At 37.7% G+C, this 13,261-nt stretch overlaps 1 non-coding gene across 1 annotated transcript; it reads left to right on the top strand.

Annotated features, from left to right (window-relative positions):
• The first annotated feature begins 8,784 nt into the window (after nt 1-8,784).
• TRNAR-CCU (transfer RNA arginine (anticodon CCU)) lies at nt 8,785-8,857 on the top strand. Its single transcript has one exon. It is a non-coding gene; the product is annotated as a tRNA-Arg (tRNA).
• The last annotated feature ends 4,404 nt before the right edge of the window (nt 8,858-13,261 follow it).

A 13,261-nucleotide genomic window follows, 5' to 3' on the forward strand; every position in this document is an offset into this window, starting at 1 on the left:
GTAAAAGGGATACAAAGTTTTTCCTTCACGTATCAATATATAGATTATATAAATTTAAACACATATGTAAGTGTAGTGTATTCAGTAGTTTTATACCTGAGAAATTCCGAATGCTCTTTTTCTTCTAAAGGTGATTAACGGAATGACACCGTTAATAAATAGTCAAAGCGTGGAATTCGTGATAAATGTACTTTTTAATTCGATTTATTCGTTCGAATTTTAGATACGTCTCGTTCTCGGAAAGAAGCGACTTTTCTCTTTTTATTTGGAACAAAAAAATAGCTGCATTGGGAACGGTATACTTATTTCACTAAAAAAGTTATTTTTACATTATTTTTTTTATTGCTTGGATGTGTGGATGAGCTCACCGCCCACCTGGTGTTAAATGGTTATTGGAGCCCATATACATCTACAACGTAAAACGCGCCACACACCTTGAGATATAGTTCTAAGGTCTCAGTATAGTCACAACGGCTGCCCCCCCCTTCAAATCGAAACGCATTACTGCTACACGGCAGAAATAAGCGGGGCGGCGTGCGGACTCACAAGAGGTCCTACCACCAGTAATAGGCGGGGAAAATAAAAATATAAACACGTATTTTTGGTAGAAGGCCTCACAGTGTGTCTGTAGCGATGGGCACCAACGTCCAGCCTATTTCTGCCGCACAGTTATCATGCATTGCGATTTTTAAGGTAGTTTTATACCACAAATGAGGTTACAGCTTCAAATCTCCGAGTTTGCAGGTTCTGCTTTCTATAAGCTCCTGTAGCCACTTAAGATCAGGTAGACTGTAAACCAGTATGCACATCTAATGAAATTAATACAAATTTTAAATTGTAAAATTTCAATGAGAGTTCCTTATTGAATCCCTTCAAGGCAACTTTTATTTGTTTTTTTAGATTAATTTTTAAGAAGTTACGGCTGTTTACTGACTTTGACTTACGATAATGTTGATAGTTGAAAGGGCTTTCATGTTGAAAGCTTCCGGTAAACTATTACTGAAGGTTCCTTGCTGTAGATGACCAGGTTACAAGCTCATAGCGGTATGTACTATAACCAATGCCCCATATCTCAACTGGTCTACTTTTCTTTCCTATATACTCTAATGAATAGAATTCAATCACAGTTATGAACAGCCATTTATTGAAGTTTCAACTTCATTGCTCAACAAGGCTTTATTCACGTTGAGTTATTTCATCAATAATCATCACTGAGTACCAAGTGAGCTGTCAGGACATCACAGCACATATATTGTAGTTAAAAATTAATAATAGACAAAGTCACAGGAAACTATATGGTTAGGAAACCATAATTTATTTCGCCTACGCTGAATGTCTTTATTTTTTTTCGTATTATTATGTCTATGTATACGTGTACAGGTATGACAACAGCTGCGGTTACTAAAATAAATGGCATACCGAGCCGCGAATGGATTACGAACTTACAATAATCGGACAGAATTAGGTCAGACAAGAAAAATGAACGAAACACTAATATTTTGTATATACAAATTTTAATTCACATTTTAATGTTTAAAAAAAAATTTATGTATATTTTTTGTGTACAAATTGGAACAGTTTATGAATAAAATGATGATTTACTGATACGTCTTCGTGGAGTTTTGGTGGAGCAACTGTCGAATACGCGAACGGGTTTCTTAAATGGATATTCAACTTTGAAGCACCAGCACATTTATTTCAATTATATTACGATTGTTAAGAGGACATAATTGAAAGCGATGGACGGACCAGGCGTTCCAAGATAACTCTGAACGTAGTGCTATCCCGGGCTAAATCTATGTGTGGTTATCTAAGATCAGTCCCAATTACTTGACCTTTTTTTTTATTGGTTAGATGGGTGACGAGCTCAAAGCCCACTGTTAACCCATTGGTGTTAAGTGGTTACTGGAGCCCATAGACATCTACAACGTAAATGCGCCACCCACCTTGAGATATAAGTTCTGAGGTCTCAGTATAGTTACAACGGCTGCCCCACCCTTCAAACCGAAACGCATTACTGCTTCACGGCAGAAATAGGCAGGGCGGTGGCACCTAACCGCGCGGACTCACAAGAGGTCCTACCACCAGTAATAATGCAAATTATAATTTTGCGGGTATGATTTTTATTACATGATGTTATTCCTTCACCGTGGAAGTCAATCGTAATGTTGAGTACGTATTTCATTAGAAAAATTTGTACCCGCTTGAGATTCGAACACCGGTGCATCGCTCAACACGAATGCACCGGACGTCTTATCCTTGAAGCCACGACGACTTTCAATTATATTACGATTGTTAAGAGGACATAATCAAAAGCGATGGAGGGACCAGGCGTTCTAAGATAACTCTGAACGTAGTACAATCCCGGACTAACTCTATGCGTGGTTATCCAAGGTCAGCCCCAATTACTTGACCTTCCTGGTCAAGAGTACCGACAGGCCGAAGAATGGGAAGAGGCTAGAGTGATAGCTTCTGAGCTTCAGTGCTTGAAAATGGAATCATAGTCTGAACTAAACTCCTTCTTATGTATCTACAGTGTTTTTTCAGCCTTGGAAGATGAGCACGCCTAATGTAACCTTGCGATCATCGCTACTCGTCATGTCAAAAATGCTAGACGCGTAACAAAACTGCTATCGCTTCGTATTCTGTTCAAATTTCATTTGGACATGTCAGAATGCCTTGAAAATCATGGAAAGGAATTAATCCCAGAGGCGCACGGTGGACGCCGAAAATGATCTTTAGAAACGAACCAGGGATCAGCATAGTGTTTCTAGGTAGTGTAAATAGCTGTCCATGGTTCAAGGTGGGTTGTGCGACGTTCAAATAAATATGACGGGATCATCTTAAGTAATTTCTTGACTCCTTGAGACTCCACGTGGACCATATGATGCAAAACACAGAGAGAACCGATTTCTCGATTTAGATACAGAGGCTCTGTGTTACAATATGTACTCGCCTGTTTAGAAGGGCTTGGTGAAAAACCGCTACATATTTTTTATATTGCTGATATTCGAGAACGAAGGTAATATTTTTTTTTTGTAGGCATACGGCCCACCTGATAGTGAGTGGCTACCGTCGCCCATGGACTTCAGCAATGCCAGGGGCAGAGCCAAGCCGCTGCCTACTGCTTAATACTCTCCACAATCCTCGTTTGAAGAAGGACATGTCATAGCGCTCGGGAAACACCGTGGAGGGGAGCTCATTCCATAGCCGGATGGTACGTGGCAAAAAATAGTTCTTTAGAAAGGTAATTTTCCTTGGTTGACCTTCCACAACGCTTCGAATAGGGCTGTAAGTCTATTTAACTTTGTTGGCAATAAAATTCCGCAGAAGTGACAACAAATCAATCAAATTAACAACAATTGAAGTCGTCGTGGCCTAAAGGATAAGACGTCCGGTGCATTCGTATCTAGCGATGCACCGCTGTTCAAATCCCGCAGGCGGGTACCAATTTTTCTAATGAAATACGTACTTAACAAATGTTCACGATTGACTTCCATGGTGAAGGAATAACATCGTGTAATAAAAATCAAACCCGCAAAATTATAATTTGCGTAATCACTGGTGGTAGGACCTCTTGTGAGTCCGCACGGGTAGGTACCACCACCCCGCCAATTTCTGCCGTGAAGCAGTAATGCGTTTCGGTTTGAAGGGTGGGGCAACCGTTGTAACTATACTGAGACCTTAGAACTTATATCTCAAGGTGTGTGGCGCATTTACTTTGTAGATGTCTATGGGTTCCAGTAACCACTTAACACCAGGTGGGCTGAGAGCTCGTCCACACATCTAGGCAATAAAAAAAAAAAAAACGCTGCGTCTTACATCGAAATGTGTAAAATAAATCGCACGTTTTAATAGTTGGCGTTTCGCCTAATTTTAGAGAAACCGACGAAAAGTTTCGTTTTAACGCCCGAAATTATTCTCAATTGTAGAAAGAGCTTTTTTTTTGGCTTTTAATGATGTTTACTTTGAAAATATGCATTAAAAATGTATGAGGGGGCAAACTGGGAAAGTGTGCGTAACTTAATCTGCCCCACCTGTAATATCTGTAAAATACAATACAATATAATATGTACTACATATATTTATATTGGAGTCTAGTAGAAAGATATTGTAAAGCTTGTTTACGCTTTTTAGTTACTATTTTTAGTGCAGTTACAGTTTTTTTTCTTTCTTACATGAATGAACTAATTCACCGCCTACGCGACGTTAAGTGATTGTTAAAGTTCTGCCTGTGGGCTCACAAAGTAAATGACACCACCTCGAAATATAAAATCGAAAATGTGATTTTACAGATTAATTGTTGTCCCACCCTTGAAGTCGTAATGCATGATTGCTTCGCAGCAAAAATGAGCAAGGCGATACGTCGTCAGTAAATTTCAGTTGGCGTTCACACTACGCTGATACATAGGGAATGCTGCTATCCGTTCTCCACTGAATCCCTTAGTCTTTTTTTTTCTTATTGCTTAGATGACCGGACGAGCTCACAGCCCACCTGGTGTTAAGTGGTTACTGGAGCCCATAGACATCGTAACGTAAATGCGCCGCCCACCTTGAGATATAAGTTCTAAGGTCTCAGTACAGTTACAACGGCAGCCCCACCCTTCAAACCGAAACGCATTACTGCTTCACGGCAGAAATAGGCAGGGTGGTGGTACCTACCCGTGCGGACTCCCAAGAGGTCCTACCACCAGTAAACAGCCGCCAACTGCCAACTTGACTTTGGTCGGTCCGTCTCATAGGCAGCCTTTCACGCGATCTGGTGCCTTTTACCTTACCCTGAACGATAAGGAGCTCTATGGAGTCATTTCTATGGAGTCTCTTACGACACCCACGGAAAATTCTAAGCCGACAGCACACCTGTAAATATTACACCTGTAAATAACAGGCACATATGTCTTCATTTATGACGCGTTGTGCTCCGTGCCAAGATCAGTAATTACATTTTTTTTGTGATGGTTTTAAATTTCTGCGACTAATGTACGTTTGACGCCACTTCCCATTTTAATGGTATTTACAATTCAAGACACGATCGCGTCTTGTTATTTTGTGACCGATTTCTAACATGATTTCGGCCTTTTAAAAAAAATAAAATTAAGCGTTAAAGAAATATGTAAAAAACAAAATTTTTGAGTCCTCAGGTAATTATTTAGAGACAGACAACGTATCTAAGCAAAGCAGTTGTCGACATGGACGATTCGTTTTTAATATGTTTGAAAATTTGTTTTTTACTAAATTCACGTGATTATGTAAATAGATTCCACAATGTTCTTGTTAGTCTGTCTTAAAGATAGAGCACAGGATTAGAATAAATATTTTTTTCATATCATTCATTTTCGATTTTATATCAAAGGACAATTTAGATTTTGGATCTCTGAGCCACAGGAGTCAGGTTTACATTAATTAGTAATTGAAGATCAGATGGTTGAGTAGATACTACATTATAAGACAATTTTTTCTTATTAAGTCCCACTATGCTTATAATAATATTTATAACGCAGACACAGTAGAAATACGGTAGGCAGCGGCTTGGCTCTGCCCCTGGCATTGCGGAAGTCCATTGGCGACGGTAACCACTCACCATCAGGTGGGCCGTATGCTTCGTTTGCCTACAAATACAATAAAAAAAAAGACAAGCACCAAGACGAAATAAACAAATAATACTTTTTATTATTTTATAGTTGAATATTTTTTTTGTGCCCCGTAAAATCGTAAGAACTAAACATCTCACGACATAAAAAATTTGCATACATCAATTTTATATCTTAAAGTGAAGCATTTTATTGCTATAGTAATTGTTTTCAACTTACGCCCCCGCAAGCATCGGCGTCCACGTAAAAAAGTTCATGAAATTTCCACATGACAAAATAATCGTAAATTATAAAGAGCGCTCGGGAAATATGACGTTTTATTTGAAAAATGACGGTTGGCAGCACTGCTCATTTTACCAATTAATTATAAGTTGATTTACCGGTCTGAATTAGAATTTGTTCTTTTCCTAACATTGGTCTTGTGTGTTTGGACGTAAAATCTATTCTGATATTTGTCGTTTTATTTACGTGTGTATTGGTTTGACAAATGTTTCCAAGTTCCAAACAAAATCGTAAATTATCACGTTACCTAACACGCGATAGCGTTTAGGAGTACGGGGTCTAATTGATGAAGTATAATCCTATAGTAAAATATCATGGTTCTAGTTTTTAAGCTAGTTTGAACCATTAACAAATTTCCAAACAAGCCGACATTGTCCAAAGCAGCTTTATCACCGAGCGCTTTACACGGTTTAAATTCACACAATTTCCAAATCATTGTGGCGTAAAGGATAATACGTCCGGTGCATTCGTATCTAGCGCTGCACCGGTGATCAAATCCCGCAGGCGGGTACCAATTTTTCTAATGAAATATGTACTCAAGAAATGTTCACGATTGACTTCCACGGTGAAGGAATAACATCGTGTAGTAAAAATCAAACCCGCAAATTTATAATTTGCGTAATTACTGGTGGTAGAATGTCTTGTGAGTCCGCGCGGGTAGGTACCGCCACCCTGCCTATTTCTGCCGTGAAGCAGTAATGCGTTTCAGTTTGAAGGGCGGTGCAGCCGTTGTAACTATACTGAGACTTTAGAACTCATATCTCAAGGTGGGTGGCGGCATTGTAGATGTCTATAGGCACCAGTAACTACTTAACATCAGATGAGCCGTGAGCTCGTCCATCAATCAATGCAATGAAGTTTTTTTGTTTTTGAAATGGGATTTTTTACGGCCATGTCTTTGATCAACACGACCATAATTTTAGATAGATTTTTGACTATATTAAACTGGTCTATCCTGAATGCCTTTGTATTAACTAAAATTATGTTGGTATTACTAGTTAAATTTTAATTTCAAAATCATCACGTGAACAGGTTTACACAAAACAAGAAAATGCCTGTTTAACATTACAAGTAAAAACTAGTTTCATGTAAGAATTACGTCACTAAATTTCAGTTTCAATTACAAAAACAGAATCTTAATCAAATACAGGAAATACATAAAGAAAGAACTTAATGAAGTTAAAAAAAAAAAAATGTTAATGATAAATTAACTATTTTATAACTATAAAATATAAAAATATTATATTAGTACCCTTTTGCATTCAACCAATTTCTTGAAGCAAATTTAAGATAAAACCACTTTAATGTGTGAAAGGAAATTGGCGGACGATACTCTGATACTGATTTTTAAAGACGTTTGAACTTACTGGTGATTAAAGTATTGGAGCCCGTTCCAGTAGCTACCATCATCTTGAACGTTCTTACCGCGAAGCATACTGGTTGGAAAGCTGCGACACAACAAAATTGTGATTTCGATCCTATCTCATGATAAGTGACCACTGAACATCAAATATACCGTGCTATTCCTCACCCACTTACTGCCATAAAAATAAAATATCAGGCAACAGGTCCAGTAGAATATAACAGGTCATTTACTGGTGGTAGGACCTCTTGAGAGTCCGGGCAGGTGGGTACCACCACCCTGCCTATTTCGGCCGTGAAGCAGTAATGCGTTTCGGTTTGAAGGGTGGGGCAGCCGTTGTAACTATACTTGAGACCTTAGAACATACATCTCAAGGTGGGTGGCGCATTTACGTTGTGGATGTCTATGGGCTCCAGTAACCACTTAATACCAGGTGGGATGTGAGCTCGTTCACCCATCTAAGCAATAAAAAAAAATCAAAAAGGGAGCTATATAGGGAAGTTTTGCAAAATAATTTTAATACATTTAAATCATCCCTAATACAAAATCTTTACACCACTGTAAGTCATCAATACGACCCCGAATACTTACGCTAATTCATTAAAAACGTCCCCTTCTAGAGTAAAAAAAAGAATCCTCAAATAAACAACTCCACCGGGATTCTCCTCAGCCGTAAGATTAGCATATAAATGTGCGCCACTTGCGGGAAATAGGTAAATAAAAAGCCAATCGGCGGCACATTAAGTGGTTCTTGAGAATTTACATTTCTCGTGACGCTCCCGCTCCGATGGCGGGTGACATGTGTTAAGACACCTTAATTTACGGGAAATGGAAAAGCATATGCAGTAACACGACTAAAAGCATTATCCCCAACTTTGAATAAACGGTGTGGCCCAAACAGGACATTTCCTTCGAAAGGGATTTTGGAAAGAGTTCTGTGTTCTTAGGGCGAGTTTTTTAACGTTATTGATAGCTTAAAAGCTAACTCAAATTTGTATGCAGTTAGAACAGCGCCCCTAGCGGCAAACGTAGGCAAACGTTCGAACTCCATACAAATTTGAGTTAACTTTTACGCTATCGAGAACGTTAAAAAACTCGCCCTGAGCACAAAGAGCTGTGTTCCTTACATTACTAATATCTGACTGTGATCATTTAATACTCCATGGGCGGTACACTCGGTTGCCTCAATAGGTCATTGAAGAGTAGTCAAGCACGTATTCCTCAATTATATTTTTATATTAGTACACCATATTGATATGTCTCAACAGTATGACGAATACTTCATCCTTCATTTAGGATCACATGAGTACAGAAACAGTAGTAGAATCCGGTAGCACAATGCTACTCATACGAGCTCAAGCTATGTGCTATAAAAGGGGCAAAAAGTGTCTCTTGTCTCTTCGCAATGTGTTACTGTATTTATTACACCGCGGATTACATTTGTAAAACGTTTAGTAGCTTGCAGCCTAGAACTTTATAATAATCATAGTAAAGTACGCGCGTAGTAATAGTTAAAATGTAATCATTAATTTCACAGCTGTAAGTGTCGCCCCTGTGGCCTAATGGATAAGGCATCGGCCTCCTAAGCCGGGGACTGTGGGTTCGAGTCCCACCAGGGGTACGTCTTTTTTGTTTTTTTTATTTATTTTTTTATATACTCCTTAAACTGTTTTATCTAATTACTTAGTACTTTGTTATATTGTTTACCAAAACACAAGGTCAACAATTCAATGCATTGAATTATTTTTAGGTGTAATGTGAAAAGTTTTATTAAAAATACAAATTTGACTTTTAAATACTCAAATACCAAGATCTTATTTTTAAAAAACCTTCAAGCGTCTCGCCTCTGGGCAGGAGGCCAGATTATCCGAAGTCCTGATTTTAATATTTTCAAAACGGCTATCTTCAAACCTAATAGTATGTCGCGCTGTTAGGCCTTTGAGATACCACAAAGAACATAATATAACTTATCTGACATACATCTGATATTTCTCGTAGATAGATAGAGCCTAGATACCCGTCACAATATACCTATGAGTGAGACAGTACAATTTAGATTTACCGATTTTCTTTTAAAAAAAACATTAACACGAAAAATAGGTTATTTTAGAAACGGATGGCTTAATTGGTGATTTAATATTAATTTTTCTTAAAACACACGTAATATATAAAGATAAATGTACCATACGCTTCCGTTCTCACTAAATAATATTAAAATTCGAATTATTTTTATTCTCAAAAGCTTTCGAACGAGGAAGACACCTTAATTCATTTTAACGATGCTAAATATTGCGGCTGGTAGTTTATTAAGCAGTGCTGGGCAAGACACGCACCGCGATAATCTTTGCTAAATGTATAAACACCCATTTACTAAAAGTATACCCGCGCCACCTGTCGTACGCTAATGGTACTATGACATAAACCTTCTCTGAATTGTCAAAAATTACACAACATTTTAACTCAATCCGATAATCTCTGTATTAATACGTGAAGCAAAAACGTTGTAGCCCTTTTTACGATAATCGCGCGGACTTAGGATTAAGAAATTTCCCGCACTTATAGAGAATATAGAGAAGTAGTGCAGAATATTAATTTGTTTTAAATTTGTGCAAATTATGCATAAAAAATACATTAAATCAATAAAAAAACATTACTCACACTACCATGTATTAATATACTCTTTACTTATTGTCAAACTTTCCTTAAAGTCTGTGGTCAAATTCAGAATAGATTAAATATTGTTTGTCTTTATTAATATTTGTCTAAAGTGTAGTATTGGCGAAATCTGTGATTATAGAAGTATAATAGTCTTTGACAATAGACTCATAATAGTGTACAAACTTAAAATTTCAATTAATTATAGTCGAATATCGACTACTGCGGGACCACTAGTAATAATAAATAGCTGGGAACAAATCACGCACGGTCATCCAGCCCCAATTAAGGATTCCCAGTGCTATTTGTACCAGAGACTGATAAACATACTTAGATATCTTTAAAAATATACATATATAGATAAAAACTACTCATACAAAGAGCAAACAAACCTGTTCATCACACAATGTTGACCCGATGTGAAAATCGAACCTAGGACCCTTGGCGCAACAGTCGAGACTGGTAGCTACTGCACCACCGGGTCAGTCCGGGTAGGATAAGCTCACGTTGGTATTATTATTAGTATAGCTACAGATGACTTAACAGGTCATGACTCACTTGATGCTAAGCAGGTATTAATCTATAGCCACCACAACCTGAGATGCATGGGAACTCTTGTTATCTCTCTCTTCAGACGTCAGATTAGTTCTAGTTTGTGACTGTGTTGCCTAAACTAAAATGATCCCTTATATTATCATAATCATAATGATTGTGATTAATATGTCAGATTCAAGATAGAGTTTATTACTTAAATTTTATTATCAAAGCTCCCCATATACAATCTTCTTTACTTATCAGATACATTGATTGTCGGAACCCAAAGAAAACAGTTGCCACAAAGCAATCATGTATGGTTTAAGCAAAAGGTTCTGGTTTAAGCAAAGCTTTTTAACAAATACCTTTTTACGTGATGGGTGTTAGCAGAGCAGGTAGTCAAGGTATGCGCCACGCCTTTATATCGACCCGACAGGTGTAATGTCTTCTGATTGGACGAGATCTGACTTGGGACAGGTGTAGTCGGTTTTATAGCCAATCAGAAATCTTATTCGAACTGGTTAGAACAAGTTTTCACCTTTTTATCGAATTTAGAATATGCGATGAAAAGCAATATAAACGGTTTTTATGAATCTTAGAAAGTTGCGCATTTCGAATTCTTGTTTTACTTTTTGTGCAATAAAAAAAAACGTGTGGCACTCGGGACTGCCGCGGTAAAGCTATTGCATAGCATTTTTATCAACTTATGCAATTATAATTAGACAATGATAATTTAATATTAAAACAATAAAAAAACAAGACCACGCTATATTAAACATTAAATATTAATAAAAGCAAAACCTTAACTGTCCCCTTCACACTCATAAGCTAGACCGCACGAGAGAGAGATGAGCAGACTTTTCATGATGCGCATGCAGTGTGACGTCACGCCACGCGCTTATTGACAAACACTACACAAGCGCAACGTGTGAATGTGTTGAACGCAAGCTACATGGTAGGCGGGAAGAGTGAGGGGTGTTAGATTTTTTCGTTACGGAATTTCATGATTCGGTCGCCGCGCTCAAGGCCCGCAATAAAAACTATGCAATAGCTTAAAAATGGCATGGAGTCTAGAAGTTTTTTTTATTTATTTCAATATTTATAACTTACCTGTGAAGTGACATAAAAAACTAAACGAATACGAGAAAATAAAAATATTTTTTCGAAAAAAAAAAACCATGTATATTTCTGTCTGGTGCATATTACACGGTGCTTTAGTTCGTCACACGGCGGAAATCCGGCACGTAACGAGTTGTAATGATGTGTGGACGATTCACCTGGATACAGCGGTCATTAGTGGCATAGTGAGGTGAGGGTATCGATAGGGCTCAGTCGATACTTTGTGGTTAGCTCAGCATTATGTAAGCATGCATCAATATAAGCCAATATAATAATAATAAGCTCACTGTATATGTTTTAGAAGAATAGTCTTCCACAATGTTTATTGTACGAAATCAAAATTTCAAACAACGATTTATTGCGGGGATAATTATAGTGGATGTATGTTTACCTATAGTGCTCTAAGCGCACGTGTGATGCAACGTGGTTCTGAACCATCAGATAGACTATACAAGTCGTGTTGATGATTTTTGATTATTGTTGTCTCACGAAGTATGATATTACTAAAATTATGCTGAGCTTAGTGATTGTTTTTTTTCCTTTAAATTGAGCTACGAGTTTGTTCCCATTGAGCCACAGATCGCAATTAACGATAGCTTTAAAGACTGTGCCATTTTTACTGTAATTAACTCAACTCGCCTGGACCAGAAACTACGCGGTTGCAATTTAACTTCTACACCGCTCCGCAAACAAACCCGTGCCCCTTCTACGGAATTAGTAAAACAATAACCGTAACTATCTTTAGATGTTTTTTTCACTAACAATGCCCAAAAATATATGTATATAAAATAAGTAACTGTCACGGCAACAGGTGTACCATAGTGCGGTGTTCGTGCCAAAAAAAGTTTATCGATAAAAATAAACGTGTCGCTTCCCTATGTTGTCGGTAGGCGCCGTCGCTGCCAAGAAACGAACTCTAGACGTTTGTAATGAAAGGTGTCTGTGACGAGCCAGTGTTGAGGCACAAAGCCGTCAGTAAATAGATTGACAACTCTCTATCTCTCTCTATTGTCACAATAAACAAAACTAAATATGTTTTAATATTCAGTGGTATCGTAATGGTTCATTTTGCAGATAATCTTCAGATGGAAATGGATTTTGAACGTTAGAATTTAGTCTTGAGGAATACGATAGTAGGGCACTAATTTCTTGACAAACAAATTGGCGTCGCGAAACTTCAGTAAGCGCTTTCGAACTGTTTTTTATTGTCGTTATAGGCAGACAAGCATACGGCCCACCTGACGGTGAGTAGTTGGTTACCATTGCTGATGGACGTCAGCGATACCAGAGGCAGAGCCAAGTCGCTTCCTACCGTTCAATACTTTCCGCAAGCCTCGTTTGAAGAACGACATGTCATAATCAGTAAGCTTTCAGCTGCAGCTTAGTAGTCACTGGGCCCATACTTGCAACTTGCTGTTCAAGACAAAAAAAACAAAATGTGTGCAATTCACACGTGGTAGAAGTGAAACCTTCCAAAATTAAAATACAATTATCCTAAACGTCTTAAGTATATGTAAAATTTTGTCATTAGTAAATAATTGTAAGGTAGCGCCCTCTGTGAATTGATATTTTAATTTCACGTATAATCCTAAATTAAAATTCACTACAAGAGCTTTCATACACACGTTAGTATTAAAAAATCTCACAGATGGCGCTGTATTAAATAGTATGTATATTTCTGTCTCATTCTTTGCTGGCTTCATCCTACACATTTTTG

The sequence above is a fragment of the Bombyx mandarina genome, chromosome 09 (assembly GCF_030267445.1).
Source record: "Bombyx mandarina strain Sakado chromosome 09, ASM3026744v2".
NCBI lineage: Eukaryota > Metazoa > Arthropoda > Insecta > Lepidoptera > Bombycidae > Bombyx > Bombyx mandarina.